At 46.4% G+C, this 16,801-nt stretch overlaps 1 protein-coding gene across 1 annotated transcript in view; it reads left to right on the top strand.

Annotated features, from left to right (window-relative positions):
* The window catches only part of LDLRAD4 (low density lipoprotein receptor class A domain containing 4), a 272,488-nt gene that overhangs the window by 243,774 nt on the left and 11,913 nt on the right, over window positions 1–16,801 (top strand). The window lies entirely within an intron of this gene.

Genomic DNA, 16,801 nt, shown 5'->3' on the forward strand with positions numbered 1-16,801 from the left:
AAAACCAAGAAGTTCTTGCTAGCCCTTGTTTACCTTATGTCTGCGGTGTTAGCCCTGTAGGAGTGGAAATCGAGGCTCCCAGCACCCATGGCATACACGGGTCCTTCTGCAGGAAGAACTGCCCTGTAACTGCCCAGCTCCCGTGTTACCTGGCAGCATGCGTTTCCTGCTGTCCCACCTCAGGGGTAGGAGGCAGGATGACATAAAAGCTCCGGCTTGCAAAAAAGTGACTTTTTTCTTGCATTTCTACATTGTTTGCTCCATCGGAGTTAGTCAGGTGCCTGTGTTATAATGGCGGGTGCAGCGTGAGCCCACACTGGCATGATGTAGCTGCCTTCCTACATACTTGCTTTCATCCCGCTTGCGCTGCATGAGGAAAGACTTGGCATTGTCTTTCTGCCTTACCAAATCTTGTATTAGTCATGTCTTTGGGAGATGGTGGCAGTTCTTCACCTCCCACGCGTAGCCTAGATATAGTCTTTTACCGGGCTCGACGCGGATTAAAAGAAAATAATAATTCCTCGTTCTCAGACTTCTTTAATAATCATTGGGAAAAAAAATAATCATAAACGTTACAGCTTTGTTTGTCTGATGAGAACAGTGGCCTATGTTACCGTTTTGCTTCCCTTCCCCCTCGTGCTGTTGCAGTGGGGTGAATTGCATCATTTTTAATAAGATTAGAGCTATTTGCATTTTAAGGTGTTCAGGGTATTAGCTGGCGGTGTGTCAGTTTAGTCTGTCTGAGCTGGCTTTGGTCACCTCCCATAAAGGTTAGAGAGTTCAAAAATATTGTGCCTCGTTGAACTGAGAGTCTAGACATGTCTGGAGAGATCCTTAGTTTTCAGGGTTTGTCTAAGCTTTGTATCAATAGGGGTGTGAAAGCTGCAGAAAAATGACAAGCTAACACAAAGGTTTGAAAGTCATTTGAGTACTGTGTGGGTGAGAAATGCCTGTATCTGTACTCTTCGTCAAGGAACGGTAAAAGGACGCTCATTACAAAGAAAAAAAAAAAAAAAAGAGGCAGTGTTCAGCAAATAAAAGGCTCTTTATTTGTGTGTAGAAATGGAGAAGGAGTTTGGGTTTGCTCCGAGGTTTATTGTAGAACCCGAGGTGTGCCAGTCAGACTGCTGTGTGCCAGGCTGTACTCCTCGCCGCACACTCGGCCTGGGCCGTGCAGCCAGGTGACAGCCTCTCCTTAACAAAAAGAGCAACAAATACACAAGGTGTTACTCCTGCAGGACTGCACATCTTGCCCCTTCTGAAAGCCCAGCTGATGGCGATGGCCGTGTGCTCCTTGCAGTTGCGACCATCCCTCCGTCCCTCTTGTGTCCATTCCCTGTGTCACCTCCTTACTCTGCCCTGGTCAGGAGGAATTTTTCGGAACATCCCTAGTTTTCTGCCTTGGAAAAGGCCATTTCCTTTTCTCCTCCTATTCCAGGGAGCCTCACCCGCCCTTTGAGGGGAAAAAAGTGCCTCCTCCAAGAGCACATTTTCCTGGGGAAGATCTCGAAAGAAAAAGCAATACTGCTCATAGACTAAACGCTCTCTTCAGAATCCTGGAGAGTTAAATGGGTCCATAGAAACCGGGCAATTGCCTGACCCTGACAGATGCCATTTTGTATTGTGTGCTGCCTGTAAGAGTCCTGGTGTGCTGGGGTCATCGTACCTGGCGGAGGTACTCTGAAGCCGTGGGTGAGGTAAAAATGCTGGAGAATATGCCGTGGAGGACACTGGCACAATCACGACGGACAAAACACCAGCCTCGCATGCTGTTTTCTCCCCCGAAAGCTCCGAATTTCTCCACCAGCAGCTTGAGGTAACCTGGGAAAAGGACGAAGGAACAGTCACATAAGCAAAAACCCTGCCGAGATTTCCTAGAGAGGAATGAATGCAGTACAACTAGTGGCCTCTGCGAGTTTCCAGGGGCAAATCATATTCTTGACCACTCTTCAGTTCTCACGGTAGCTGGAGTACTTTAAAGCCCTGGTTCCTGGAACTGTTCAAAACAGAAAGTCAAGTTTCATTAAAAAATTACAACAAAGCATGTTTCTAGCCGTCCTGACTGCAGCCTGAGTGTTTATGGTACGGCCTTAGTAAATTTGGATGTTTCTAAACAACACAAAACAATGGAAACGCTGTAGTTTTTTTAGTCACAGGATTAACTTCAAGTGGGCAATACTGGAATTACCAAACCCTCCTGATCAGTAGCGCTAAAGGCTCTTGAAGGATTTAATCACCTCGGCATTATGTGCAATTTGAAGTAAGCGTGAAGAAAGAGAAGGGCCAGATTATTTCCCTAGTTATTTAGGCACCATTGGTGATATATTTGTGGGCTTGTATATTTAATACCGGCTTTGATGTTTTCCCTTATGCATCTTTTTATTATATAAATAAGGTCCTTGTTTCTTCGTGTTTGTTGTTAGTGTGTGAAAATAGATTCATCTTTTGTTTCACCCTTCCCTAGTGACCTGTTACACTTCGTTATAGGATATGCAGAAAGGAAATAATTAGTCTAACTTTGATCTGCCCTTGAAATTGCATTCTGCTTTTAAAACACTGTCGGAGAGGAACAATAAGTTTGTTTCTGCTCTCCTCAGCAACAAAGCACAAAGTGAATCTAGCACTCCTAAGTTATTGTCTTACAATAGCCTGAAGAGCCACTTTTTAATGAATGAGCTCTATAGAGAGACTTTTCTTCCCAGTGCAGGGATGCTGCAGACAGGGCACTTGTGCCAGGAGCTCCTGAGCTATAGAGCCAGAAGAGCCCGTTAGGTCATCACTTCCAGGCACCTGCTTTGGTGCATGCTTCATCTCACCTGTTTGCTTTTATACGGTCCCTCACTTTATGTATGTATTTATTTATTTATTCACTTTCTTAGATTGAATCCTAGTTTGGTTTTGATTCATCTCTGCTTCTCTCTATGGATTATTATTTTTTTTTCCTTTTCTTTCTGGCGTTCTGCTTGGCACTGCAGGAGCGAATTATTGAAGGCTCCCTGTTTCAAGGCGTCGTGAAGAAAATTGTTGGTAGTTATTTGAAGCCGGGATGTGAATTTTGCCAACTGCGATGGGAAAACAAGGTGTAGTTTGCTGTTCCTGGTCTGCATAGCCTGGAAGGAAAGCTTTTACTTGAGTTTGAACCTCTCAGATTGCATTTTTTGTTTTTTAAGCCTTTAATTATTTCCTGGTGTTGTTTTTGAGACACCAAAAAATACTCCAGGATTAGGAGTAAACAGCTTTATTTGTGGTAGTATTTAAGCCTTGTTGTCCCTGTTTCTTTTCCTGCTCGGAAAAAGAGAGCACAAAGTACCTGGAATGCAGAAAATGCAGTGGATGCTCATTTCTCCTCGTACCTCTTTAGTCTGGCTGTGTGTTTCCTGCCTGTGGCTCGGTTGGAGTTTGTCCTAGTACAAGAGCAAGTTGTCTTGGTGATTCACTAGATGCTACCTGATATATGGGAAATAATATTTGCTGTCAAAATCGTAATAAGGCTTCCTTCAGGGTTTGTTTGGGTTCTTATCACTTAGGCAGCTGAAGAGCTGAGAGTACCCAGAATTTTTCTGCACAGTGGATGGAAGCATTTTATTCCTACTGTTTTACAAGCAATTCATCTTTTTTTTTGTCATAGTTCCAGACCTCAAGACTGTAGATGTAAGGACCGTCTTTTTTTTTAATTACATGTTGCCCAGGCCACTGGAGCTGTGATTCTTGACTGAAGGATCTCTGTGTTCCTGCAATCCAAACAAATAGTGCGAATGAACTCATTTTACCAATATGGTGTTTAACAAGCATGGGAGAAATGCGAAACCCTTTGGGTCTTTGTAGTTCTTCATAATCAAAGATCGCACTGTATAGTTTGGATTATTTGTTATTATAATGAGTTGGATTATCTATTAGTGGTATTTAGTGATGGTTTTCAGTCCAGTTCAAGTGTTTTTGTTCCCGTATCTATTGGCCATGTGTATTTCCAGCAAAAGCCATGCTTTAAGGTGCCGACACCCCCTGTGCTGTACCCCAGGTCTAATGCAGTAGCATCTAAAAGTGCCTTCACACACCTCACACTATTATGATGCTAAATTATGTAGGTTTTTGAAAAGGCATTTAGTCCTCTGCTGCAAGATGATTCAAATGTATACAGCAGCGGTAGTTCAATGTATATTTGTCCTTAAATGCATATAAAAGGTGGAAATGTTAATTTTAGTTTCACTGAATCTACCAGGCTGGAAACTGAATGTAAATCCGAGTGTGTATCTCACTGTTGTGTTTTGCCTCTAGCAGCTTTTAGGATCACAAATGCACATTTTTAATGACTAAATGTAACATTAACAGAGAGCCATTCTGCCCCAGTTGTTTCATTAGAGAATGGACTTGCTGGAGACTGCTTTTAAAGTAGACATGGCTGTCTAATCAAGGCTTAGAAAAACTGAAGAAAAAAAAAAAAAGAATATCTAAAAGAATATTAAAAAGCAGAGAGAATAAGATTATTTATTTCTGTGCGAGCTTTTGAGTGGTAGCTGGACTGTGAAGTAGGAGGAAGGGGTTGCGGTGTATGGCTACGTGAAATGCACTTCTCTCCAGAAACTTTTCATTCAGTCCTGCCACAGGTGCTCATGAGGCTGCATTGTCCCCGCAGCTGGGATCCAGCGGTGATGTAGCAACAGATAACTGAACACATTCGCCATGGTTTTGTGTGAAAATCACTGGCAGAGATGGAAGACTGTAAAGGGTGAAGGCAGACCATCAGGTCGTATTTTTTCCCCCAGTTTTTAGGTAAAACTCTTCTGCGTTTTATGAAATGAACAGCAAAACTAAAACATTTTGAAAAGCCGCCATAGCCTTTCTCTCGTTTTTGCATTTCAGGACCCGAGGGAACGGCATGGAGCTGGGACAGGGGAGGGTCAGGCTGGGGGTTAGGGAAAGGGTCTGCACCCAGAGGGTGCTCGGGCACTGGGACAGGCTCCCCAGGCTCTTCTCCCAAGCCCCAAGTGATAAGATGAAGGGAAATGGCCTCAAGTTGCGCCAGGGGACGTTTAGGTTGTCTATTAGGAGAAATTTCATCACTGGAAGGGTCATGTGGCTTTGCAATAGGCTTTCCAGGGAAGTGGTTGAGTCACCATCCCTGGAAGTCTTCAAGAAACGTGGAGATGCAGAACTCAGTAGCACGGTTTAGCGGTGGACTTGTCAGTACGAGGTTAAAGGTTGGACTGGATGATCTTACAGGTCTTTTCCAGTCTGAACAACTCTGTGGGTCCCTTCCAGCTGGGGATTTTCTGTGACTCTGTGGGCCAGCTACAAGACCGTACGTGGCACCAGTTCCTGGCTGCTCCCTCTTCCCTTTTCTTTCCCAGCAACGTGAAACAGATAATTTTGAATGAAGTGGTTTCTGCTACCTCCCGATTCCCTGCGTGATTAAAAAATAAAAATAAAAAAATCGTGTTGCAACATTCACGTGAGGATTCAGCCTCCCCCCCCGCCCCCCCTCCCCAAATCCTCCTTGCCTGGGCTGCAGTTTTAGCCCAGCGGTACCCACGTTACGGGGAGGGAGCCGCGCCGAGCGTAATGCTGCACCGAGGGTTTTACATTTGTCTTCTGGCTTGCTGCGTAGCCAGGATAAGTCATAGCAGTTTCTCCAAATCCCTGTGAGTTTTTTTTTCCTTTTTTTTTTCCTTTTTTTTTTTTCTTCGAAATGAAGTGATTAGCTTCTGCCGTAAACTTCCCCTTGTCTCGGGCATCCAAGCCTTGTGCCGAGCTCGACAGCATTCAAGATCTCCTGCCCACATAGACTATTAGGTTCTGCTTATCCTTCGTTTCCACCGCCTGGTGAAATATTAGATAACGGGGAAGGAGCTTATCTTACACGCGTCTGAACTGACAAATATGGCAGCCTTTCAGTAAAAAGGCTAATGCAGACGAGGCCTTTTTCCTGGCTGGAATAAGAATGAGGCTGGTACTTGTCTTCTGCCATTGACAATGGTCAGACGCGTGCAGCGCGATTTCCATAGCATCCAGACAGTCAGAGTACCTAATATCTACCTGTCTAGTCAATACATCAGCTTTGCTAGAGCGGAGGGCTGAAGTTTGTCATTGAGGCTCGTTTCTAATGCATCACGAATGGATCTGCCGCCGGTACTCCAGGGTAAACAGCGTAAGCCGCGCAAATTTATTTACCAGCAATGACAAATAACTGTGTCAGTCACTTCTGTTTTGTTCCCTAAATAAGACGTTCCCTATAAATGCCCTTATGGATTTAATTTTTGCAGTTTTAAGCAGGAGGAGGAGGAGGGAAGGGGAGGATTTCTTGCTGTTTGAACAATACTGCTAGGTTCACGTTCACGTTTATTCCCCTCTGTGTTGGGGCACATGAAAAATCAGGGTAATAATCTTCAGAGGGACCCATTTTGGGATGTAACAACTGGAAAACTGTCCCAGTGGCAGCATCGAGTGGAATTTGTTTTAAAAAGCCGGGCTGGACGACAAATCCGTGTGGTGCTGGTGCTACCTGGAGGGGGAAGAGGAGAGGGAAGGAGACGGCTGCTCTGCCTGCGCTGCAGCGAGCGAGCCCGGCTGCTCGGAAGTTTTTTGGATCGTCTCAGGCACGGAGTCATGCTTGAAGTTTAGCACTTCCATTTCGAGCAAGAATACTCACCATTATAATGTGGTGGTGTAGCTCTGCCTTACATTCACGCAGATATTTTGGGAAATTGTTTTCCCAGCCTCAAATCCTAAACCGTACGTTTGCTATCGGAGTCTCAGCCACCAGCTAAAAATCCGAATGTCTGACAGCCCATAAAGCTGGGGATCTGGTGGGAGAAACTGGTAGCCTTTTTAGAAATGAAGGAAGAGAAATTAATGCCTGGCTCGCCTGCAGTACAGCAAAATAGAAATGTGCTCTGAGGAGTGGAGGAAGTGGAAAGAGTTGTTAGTTGGGCAAGCCAGACGCACCTAGACAGCATCCTGAGCCGCTGCCAACCCACACTGGGTTTTTGGACCCCTTCCAGGCTTTGTTCCTGAAAATAAATTGTTCAAGATGGGAAACTTTGAAGATTGCATTGACCAGTGAGCCGTGTGGGTGTGTGACTGCTAAGGGAGAGAACCTGGGCTTTGGATCAAGGGCTGAGGCTCACGGAGAAAAAGAAGTGATCAAAGTTTAGTCTGTGTTTCGGTTGTTTGCAGAGGGTGGTCTGCACTTTTTTTTGTTTTGTTTGTTTCTTTCTTATAAACGGGATTAATACTGTCTCTGGAAATCGAGTAAGAGCTGTCAATTGGATTATTTAGTGTAGCTATTGACTTGCCGTGTAGCTGCTGTTCGGTTTCCTTCCATGTGAAATGACTGCCTCTGTATCTACTTTGCAGGGGGAGCATTTGAAGAAATTAAGTAACGTCACCAAACCGTTCAGAATATGTAAAACAATGGGTATATGCTAACTATTATGTTATTTACTTAATGCTTTGATAGCCATGTTGCAAAACAAATGAGGAGGTGGGGATGTCTTTTGGAACAGAATATACTGCAGTGCCTGCCTCGATCTGCATTAGACATCTGCACTGTGAAGTACAAGTGATGCTGAAAGATGCACTGAGAAAACAAATGGGTTGCAGTGCTGCCGTGTTAGAGATGGCAAAACGTGTAGGCAAGAGAGAAGCTAAAACCACTTTATTGTAGGCAGAATTGTAAGGTATTAGCTGAAGAAGTACAGCAGAAAAGGTAAAACACGAACATTTTGCAAACTGGGAATGATAGTTCTTTACGTAAAGTAAATTCACACTTAAAAAAAAAAAAAAGAAAGAAAAAAACTTTTTTTTCTTTCTTTTAAGCAGAAAAACAGACCCTTGAAGTTCTGAGATTTAATACTTGGAACCACAGCTCTTGACTCATAAAGTGAAAAACAAAATTAAAAAAACAAAACAAAACAAAACAAAAAAACACCTTCCTGACTTTTTTGGAGGTATTCAGGCTGAAGTTGGCTCTGAGGAAGACACCTACCATGAACAAAAAGTTACAGCCTGTGCTTTGAGAGCAGGAAATGTGAGAGGACACAAAGGGAAAATGCCCCAGCCCTTTTACATTCAAAATGTCTAAGCAGTCTGCCCAAACAAGGATAGATCCAGGCCGAGAGCCAGTTTGGGCTGAGTGACAGATTCGTGCTCCTCACATGCACGGTCTTGGCTGGAGCAATTCCCTTCTTACCGTCTTCTGCGTGTAAAACAGAGACGGCACACAGCGACAGCAAGGTGAAGGTACGTGATGTGGCTAAAATACCAACAGGATGAGCGCTGTAATGGGTGTGCCTTTTCTAATGAATTCAGCAAACCTGTGCTGATGCAGTGCCATGCAGTTTCCAGGTCAGGAAGTCTGGCTGTTGAGGCACCAGCAGCGGCTCAGCCGTGCTGTGCTTGCTCAGCACTGGATGGCAACAGCTCTCCACCTTCGCCTGCCACCGGCGGGGACGCTCTGGGCTCCCTCCTGCAAGGACATCGTGCGTCCCGATGGCAGCGAGGGGAGCAGGACCCCAGAGCAGAGGTGGAGCAGGGAGCTCTTGCTGTGTGGTGTGAACTTCGTGGTGTGGATGATTACGAGTTTGCGCCACACTTGGTTAAGGCTGCATCAACAGGAGAATTGGCTCCTGTGCCGCGCTGATGCTTCAGGACGTGGTTTCTCTTGCTCATGCACCAATATGCCAAGCAGTGGATGTTAGCATCACAGTGCTAAAACCTTGTTCTTTGCTCTTCTGAGCAGGCTCAGGAGGCACATTGCCGTTTCTTTACATTATTTCATCTCCCAGGTCTGATTTCAAAGACCCGTGGCCGGCTCTTTGCCACAGCAAGTTCGCACGTGTCGTCCTCCAGAGCTGCTGTGCTCAGGCAAGGCAGGCAGGAGCGGGGGCGGGCACGCATCGTAACATTTCTGACCTATATAAGCAGGTGTTGGGTGAAGTCTGGCGTACAGGGAGGACGAGACGCTGTGTGCAGGTGGCCCGAGCGTGCTTCAGATCCCGGACACGTCCCAGCTCCGCGCACACCACGTGTACACCGTGCTCACGAACCACCACGCAGCCTCCCCCCGTCGCCTGTCTGGGACTTGTGAATGGCCCGGAGCCTGCTCGGAGCTATTATGCAGATGAGGATGCCGGGCGTCCTGCAATCCCGGACAAATCCCCTTAGTGCTTTTGGTAAATCTGCCACTGGGATTTGCTGTTGTGACAGCACGGCCTAAGCGTGGTAAAAATAGCCTGTCTCCCGGCGGGTGAAGCTGCCCCTCGCTCCCCAGCAGAGGGGTGAGCAGCCAAGGCTGCCTGCAGGTGGTTGCACGAACGCGCGGCGCGGGTCTTGGTGGCAGGGCGTCGCACGTGAAAACCGTGCTTTGGATTTTAACCAAAAAAACAACGATTTTGTCAAATGTGAAGCATTAGCCCTTTTGCAGCCCCCGTCGGGTCACGGGTGGATCAAGTACGGGTCAACGTGCTTCCTAAAGCTTTGGCACACGTGTGGATGCACGATCTAACACACCACAGGAGACTGCATTTATTCCATCACCCTGAAAACAGGTATTTTGCTCCACAAGGAAAGCCCTACAGGAGGTTGTGTCCCGCCCAAACGGGGTGTAACAGTACCCCGCTAGCGGGCTTACACCGAGAGGCTGCTGGTGAATCACTGCAGTGTCAGATGTACGGCCGTACCGAGTGGGAGCATGCGATGAAGTAGTTTGGAAGGCAGCCTGCCGTCCAAAAATACCAGCCAACCGCCTGTAAGATGCATTAGCTGTCAGCTCCCAGTGTGTCTGATGAGATTTCAAGCAAATTTGGCTTTTTTGCTGTTGCAGACAGAAAAACACCAGTGCAGCTGTTTGGGGCCTGCCTCTTTCTCACTGGCAAAGGGCACCTGCCTGTGCGCTGCTGGACAGCCGCGGACAACGCACCTTTGTGATGCAGGAGCTTCCATGTCCTCGTCAGAAGTGGCCCAGCAGCCCAAATTTTACAGGGCAGCGGCGTCCAGACAGCGTGCGGTGGCTGGACTCGACGACGTTGTGCTCGGTGGTGGTGCTGCACGGGTGCAGAGAGGGGCAGGGTGCAGGCACCGAGGTGCGAGATGCCACTGCCTCTTCCAAAAACGGGCCACTCTCGTGGCCCTGGGTGGGACTGGCTTCATGTTGTGTGAAGGAGATGTGGATTCCAGCTTCCTCTCACGTTGCTAGGGTGCTGTCCATCAAGTGATGTTAGGAAATCATTTTTTTTTTAGAAGCTACACCACTTTTGACATGCTGCTTTAATATTTTTCTGGCTGCAATAGGGCAAGACACAGAAATCCAATGCTGTCATCACACAGAGCTGTGAAGCATTCTCTCTCTCTCTCTTTTTTTTTTGCTTTCTCTCTCTTGTACTGTGTCATATGGAAACCAGATCAAGATTATGAAATTATTGCCCACAAACTGTGATCTTTTTTCTCTTTTGTGGTGGGAACTGACAAGGCAGTGACGGCTTAGTGCTGTTGGTACTAGCTGTTCACGCTGCACGCATTTGTATGTATTGGGAAGCGCCGAACTTGGCGTGCTCCTCGCTTGGCACGCAGGCTGGTGAAACGTCAGATTTTTAATCGCGATAAAGTTCACGAAAGAAGAAATTATGGCAGATGTTTCCTTTTGTCGGAGCTGAACTGAATCATTAAAATGTGCTATGATGTACTACGAACGAGTCAGTGTAAACACCATCCCCGCGAACATGTCAGAAGGCTGAGGAACGTGGACCATTCATGGTAATGTTGGAAACCATGTGGTCTGCATGCTGCGTTACCAGGCTTTTCTCTCTAAACGCAGAGCATGAAGCTTATGAATTTTTATGGCCTTTACACAAAATGAAACGCTCGGCTTTGGTAAAAATAGCCTGGTAGCTTCTGCAGCCCAGTTGTCATTTCGCTGGGTGTTTACCCAAAGGTGTGCTTCTCAGAGGCAGCAGGGAGGGACGCGATTCGCACTGGGCGTGGAGCTCACTCTCCTAATTCCCTCTTTTCTCTGAGATGCTATGTTGGGAAGCGCTGCTGTTTGCTGAGGAATGTGATGGCACATCAAAAGACACAACCGAGAGCAGCGATCACACGCGGATACTTCCCAATATCCTTCCACTTCACATTTTTGGCTGATGCCAAGTGGTTATGGCAAACCTGCAGGAAGCATCCCGAGACCGCGGGATTCTCTGTGGACTTTCTCTGCGTCTCCGGCCTCACATCTCCGATGTGAGGATTACGGTCTGCACTCGCTCAGGCCATTAGTCAGAAGAGAAGTGCACGATGAGGAGCTTCCTGACGCTTCCCTGTGAGCTGAATAGATGATACCCGCAGTTGTTCTCACTTTTGCTGGCCTGAGGAGACTTGACTGGATCTGCTTCTTATTCCAAGTGCTGCCAGTTCTCCAGACCGTACTGCAAACTGGGTGGCTTCTTGAAAGCTTCCGCTGCTGGAATTGTTCACAAATATCTCCATGTTGACTCAGAGGTCAAAGAAATGCTGTAAAGATAGGATCTAAGGCTATCCTAGTTGTGAGGGGACTTGACTAACAGTTTTGGGGTGCTGGGGGCTGGGAATAAGACACTCGGTTATATCATAAAATAGGTTATAAGCCATAGCAAATCCCAATCGTTGTGCACACTGAAAATCTCAGTCCCCATCCTTTTTTGGGGTGCACTGCAGATGAGGTGAATGCGTTGTGCGGACCAATTTAAACACTCTTAAACTGTGACCCCTTCTCCAGATCAATTATATTGATTTACCAGGGAGAAGCGTGTGTGTGTGCGTGGACATAAATGATCTGTATACAAACAATATATTCTCATCTAAGCCAGAAGCAATGCACTTAGTAAAACAGTCAAACAGGTCTCAGTGATAACAGTTGTTAATGGCAAAGCATCTCTGGTTGTTGCGCCATGGAAATCGGTGGATATGCGGTATGCCTTTTTTAATTTGCCTAAGTTTTTACACCTCTCTTGCACCATAGGACCTTAATCCATCATGAAACCTCGTTAGAAGCCGCGCCGCTGTATCCCGAGGCAGATGCGAAATCTGTGTGAGTCACCGATTTGCGATCACGCTGAAGGAAACTGAGTCTACAATTCTTAGGAAAGAAGCTGCCCGTTTGGGATTCATTTGCGCAGCTCCTTTTGTATAAATCATTAGTGCTATAAACTATCCATTATTGTTAGAAGAAGAAATTTAACAATGCAAATAAAACAAAATACTGTGGCAGAGCAATTTTATGCTCGATTGTAATGTTTAATGGCCTGTTCTCATAAAGAGATTTTCCCATCCTTCAGACCTATCATGTGTGTGACTCACTTGATTTCCGATGGGCTGAACATCCCCAATTTTATTCCTGGAGTTGTTTTCTCTGCAGCAAAATCTGTAAACGTGCTGCCGCATGGGGTTATCCAGGGTTAATTTCCCTTATGATTACACATCCAGACAGCATGTATGCAAATGCTGCAAGACAAACGATGAAAAAACCATAGGATGAAAGTGTAAGAAGAAAATTCCTTGATTTTTGCTCATAGACCCATTTTTCAATATCAATGTATTTCCCTTATTCACTCTTAAATGTTTATACCAGCTTGTATCGGCATTGTGGGCTTTAAAAAACATTTTCTGGCATCACAGACCTCAAATAGTGCATTACGTTGCTTCTTTTTCTCCCCCAAATTTCTTTGGATACCACTTTTCCGGGTTCCCATCTTCATTTTTGCTTTCAGGCGCTAGACTGCAACATCAGTGAGGCATAGTTTCGTATCTCTAAACCAGCTGATTATATTAATGTCAGAAATAAAATAGAGCTCATCATATTCAGGTTGTATTTTCTGTACTTTATTGTTATCCTGGTTCAGTTCTCCCTTCTTGTCTTGGTTCTGTCTTGCCCTTCTTTTTGTGTTGTGTTTGTTTTTTTTTAAACCCAAAGTTTCTGGGTTTTCTTGTGATCTGAAAGGGTTTCTGCACCATACGGCTTCTTGAAGTCTGTCCCTACACCGTAAGAAAGCACAGAAATATCTTGTTAGCCTGTTAATCTGAAGCCAAGTGCCCATTGTTTTCTTTTCCTGGCTGGCAGGGAGTTTGTTGGCAATCGAGATTCATGAACTGAATAATCCACCTGGCAGGAGACTCTCTGTAACCCCGAAAAGCATGCTTTCCTGCAAGAATGAACGCTCCTTTTCTGTGTGTAAAATACTGCTAATAGCTTATTTAGCAACCTATATTTCTACAACAGGGCTTTCAGTTTTGTGCTGGAGGTGGATTCTTGCATATGCATGGATTCTAGCACCCATGCTAATTCTGTCTCTCGTTTAACTTTCATCTGTTCCTATGGTAAGAAAATGCATGATGCGATCTCTCAGCTTTTTAATGTGGTCCTTAGTGCATCTCCTCTAGCTCCTGTTTGAATGGGCTAAAAAAAAATTATATAATGAAGGATGATTTTTCCCTGTACTTGCTGGAAATTGTTTGGAAACAGCCACTGGGACTCTGCAGAGCTCAGTACTCCATTGCACTTGCTGTTGGAATAGCTTTGAATAAGCATGGAATTAAAACAAAAACATTGTGACCTTTTCTTGCATTAACTTGTTTTCTCTTATTTAAATGGCTCATTTCTACAACCAGTGATTAGATTAGAGCTCAAAATAAGCCAAAAGCTGTGAAATATGATCAAAATGAAGGACTTGAAGGGGTTGCGGTGTTTTCAACATGGCTGATTTGGTTCCCAAGATTTTCATGGAGCTAACTGGAGGACTGAGGTAGTCAATGATTAAAAGAAGTGGAAGTCGCTGTGTAGCAGTGTTCAATATAATGGATACCTGCCTGGAAACCTGGTTCTTGGCCACCTGTTTTCTTTGTCCCTCGTAGGGCTGTTTCCATGGTCTGAGCAGCCTGCGCTGCTCATCAGCCCCGTGCCCAGAGTTTCCCATTCCTTGTGCGTCAAGAAATGCTAGGAAATCCCATACCTGTTTTCCAGCAGTGGCATGAGAGCATCGAAGGTACCAGCAGCGCAGTCTCCCGGCTAAACGGGGCCAGGGTGTGATCAGCACGGCAGCGTTTAACCCTGCCGGAGGAGACGGCTGTAAATTACCTGTGCGAGGACGGGTAGACCTGCAGTGGGGATAGCTCATGAGTAGATGGTGTCACTTGCCAGTGTAAACAAAGCGAGGATAGTCAGGGCTGAAATGTGACTGCTTTTCAAACAGCGTGTTATAATTCCGTGTCCCGCACTGAACCCTGCGTCCGGCACAGGAAAACAACCTAGCGGATGCGTGGCCAGCACATGGAGCATGTGGGCTGTGTGGCTAGCTGTGCATCAAGGACTGCTGGGTTTTTCTAGGAAACAAGATTTGGAGGCAGGTCTTTAGCTGAGGATTGCAACGGGTGATTAAAAAAAAAAAAAAGAAAAAAAAGAAAATAGAAATCAATTTCACAATCTTTCCTATTAAAGAACGGCTTTAACAGCAAGTTAATTTAGAGGCCTTCAACACTGTCCTCTTCTGCGTTAAATCCCTCCCCAAAACTTGCTTTTTTTCGCTTGTCTCACTAATCTCCAGGCTGCTCCCATCTGTTTGGTTCCTTGCACCTCATCACATCAAACACAGCGACATAATGCATCTGGATGTGCATGTGCGGGCACGTAAGTTACCTGAATTCACCGCAAATGGGAAAGGCACTTTTACTTTTCCCGGTGTGGTGTCATTCCTCAGAAACTTTTTCCAACAAACTTAACCTATAGATGCCAGATTTAAACAAAAAGGTGGAAATTTACCCCAGGAGGTGGCAGCTTGAGAGGTGGGGGCACGGGAAGTCATCGTGCACGTCTGCGGTTGCTTGAAGCCAGCCCAGGCACAGGCCCTCACCAGAAGGGCTCTCCTGGTCTCCCACTCTGTCCCACCACCACCATTTTCCACCTCCTTTTTTATGATCACTCACCCAGCGAGCAGCAAGTCATTCGGTTTTTCAGGTCGGATCGGATCTGTGGCCAGCCCCACAGCACCCAGATTCCCCAGGCGAGCAACCCACACAGGCTAGCAGTGGGCAGGGGGAAGCAGCCCCGTATTTTCCAGTTTCAAAGCCGTGTTTTTTCTCTTAATCTTCACCAACTTCGTACCTTTTGGTATAGTTGTTAATGTCTGTGGAGTAGCAGAGGAAAAAAAAAAAAAGGGTAAATAGTGTAAATGGGAAAGTCATGTTGAGAAACGGTGTCTGCCCAGTTTTGGTCACTGAAGATTGACTGTGTTTTCTTCTGTTTCACAGATTACCATCTCTGCTATTAGTAAAATAAAAAAGCAGGTCTGGGTCCTGTGGCTTCCAGAATGAGGTTGTTTTTTTTTGTTTCCGCAGTCAAGACTGAGGAGATAGGAGGCAGAACAGCAATTACAGGCTTGATAAAATTTCACCTAAAACTTACCCAGTTTAACCAGCCCTCAGCTTTATCATTAATATGCCAGGCTTGTAAAGGTTTGTGGAGGAGTGCCACAGCCTGCTTGGGGAGCTTCAACCCTTTCTTCCTCCAGCGCGGCCGTGCTGGTTTGAGGTCGGGGTGACACCTCAGCGATAAGGCAGGCAATCCGAGAAGGAGGCAGATCTCTGTGGACCTGCTTTGATGGGATATTTGGCACTTGTTGCCCCGTTGTTCAGCTTCTACAGGGCTTGAAACGTGAAACCTGACGATAAATTCTTCACAAATAGGTCAGGAGCCAACCATTGCTCTGAGGATGCTTGGCGCTTGCCTCGCCTATGGACACAGCAGTCTGCAGCCAGTTTTCAGTCACTCTGCCTGCACCGGTGCAACAATATCTTACTAATATCTTACTAAACAAATGTTGGCCCTTCAAGAACTGAGAAGACTGTGAGCCAGCAGTGTGCTCAGGTAGCCAAGAAGGCCAACAGCATCCTGGCTTGTATAAGAAGCAGTGTGGCCAGCAGGGCTAAGGAGGTGATCGTCCCCCTGTACTTGGCTCTGGTGAGGCCGCACCTCGAGTACTGTGTTCAGTTTTGGGCCCCTCGCTACAAGAAGGACATCGAGGTGCTTGAGTGAGTCCAGAGAAGGGCGATGAAGCTGGTGAGGGGCCTGGAGAACAAGTCCTACGAGGAGCGGCTGAGGGAGCTGGGCTTGTTCAGCCTGGAGAAGAGGAGGCTCAGGGGTGACCTTATCGCTCTCTACAGATACCTTAAAGGAGGCTGTAGAGAGGTGGGGGTTGGCCTGTTCTCCCACATGCCTGGTGACAGGACAAGGGGGAATGGGCTTAAGTTGCGCCAGGGGAGTTTTAGGTTAGATGTTAGGAAGAACTTCTTTACTGAAAGGGTTGTTAGGCACTGGAACAGGCTGCCCAGGGAAGTGGTGGAGTCACCATCCCTGGAAGTCTTCAAAAGACGTTTAGATGTAGAGCTTAGGGATATGGTTTAGTGGGGACTGTTAGTGTTAGGTCAGAGGTTGGACTCGATGATCTTGAGGTCTCTTCCAACCTAGAAATCCTGCGATTCTGTGATTCTGTGATCTAAGTGGGATCGCTTCTCTCAGGCCCTCTCTCCTCCTGGCTTTTGCTCCTTGACTTTGAGTCACAGGCTTGGTCTGCAGATGTGAGGTGTGTGGGGAGCAGCGGCTATCGCCCCATGGTCAGGGCGTTTGCTGGGGGTTTGGCCATCTCCCATGATCTGGAGAAATAAGGAGGACCTGGGAGGAAGGCTTGGCCCCGCTGGTTAAGCAGGTATGGGAGGAAAGGAGGGCGCTGGGTGATCACTGGGCTTGCTACGGGGAGAAAATTAACCAGAAAAAAAGCGGCTCCGTGGC

This window comes from Anas platyrhynchos, chromosome 2 (genome assembly GCF_047663525.1).
Source record: "Anas platyrhynchos isolate ZD024472 breed Pekin duck chromosome 2, IASCAAS_PekinDuck_T2T, whole genome shotgun sequence".
Taxonomy (NCBI): Eukaryota; Metazoa; Chordata; class Aves; order Anseriformes; family Anatidae; genus Anas; species Anas platyrhynchos.